Source organism: Sinocyclocheilus grahami, unplaced genomic scaffold (genome assembly GCF_001515645.1).
Source record: "Sinocyclocheilus grahami isolate Dianchi unplaced genomic scaffold, SAMN03320097.WGS_v1.1 scaffold20507.1, whole genome shotgun sequence".
NCBI classification, from domain to species: Eukaryota; Metazoa; Chordata; class Actinopteri; order Cypriniformes; family Cyprinidae; genus Sinocyclocheilus; species Sinocyclocheilus grahami.
In genome coordinates, this window is record NW_015518054.1 from 2,920 (window position 1) to 3,216 (window position 297).

A 297-nucleotide genomic window follows, 5' to 3' on the forward strand; every position below is an offset into this window, starting at 1 on the left:
TATATATATATGTGTGTGTGTGTGTGTGTGTGTGTGTGTGTAAACGAATTATTGAATAATCTGTATACAAAAGAATGGCATATTATCAAAAACTGATCTGGATCTAATGCAAATATAGCCTAATGTTGATTATCAAATCTAAACTGTATAATATATAGGTTTAGTTTGGAGCAATGGATATGAAGGGCCTTAGTAATGACTTACTGGAGACCATTTTGTACGTCCTCGACCCACGGAGGTGTCCAGAGGCGACAGGGGCCAAGGCAGCCTCGCCTCTTTGGGATTGAGGCCTTTCGG

At 40.1% G+C, this 297-nt stretch overlaps 1 long non-coding RNA gene across 1 annotated transcript in view; it reads right to left on the bottom strand.

Moving 5' to 3' along the window:
• The window catches only part of LOC107579825 (uncharacterized), a 3,204-nt gene extending 2,913 nt beyond the window's left edge, over positions 1–291 (bottom strand). Inside the window, exon 1 of the long non-coding RNA XR_001608540.1 lies at positions 205–291. This is a non-coding gene — a long non-coding RNA (uncharacterized lncRNA). The remainder of the gene's footprint in view (positions 1–204) is intronic.
• Between the last annotated feature and the right edge of the window lie 6 nt (positions 292–297).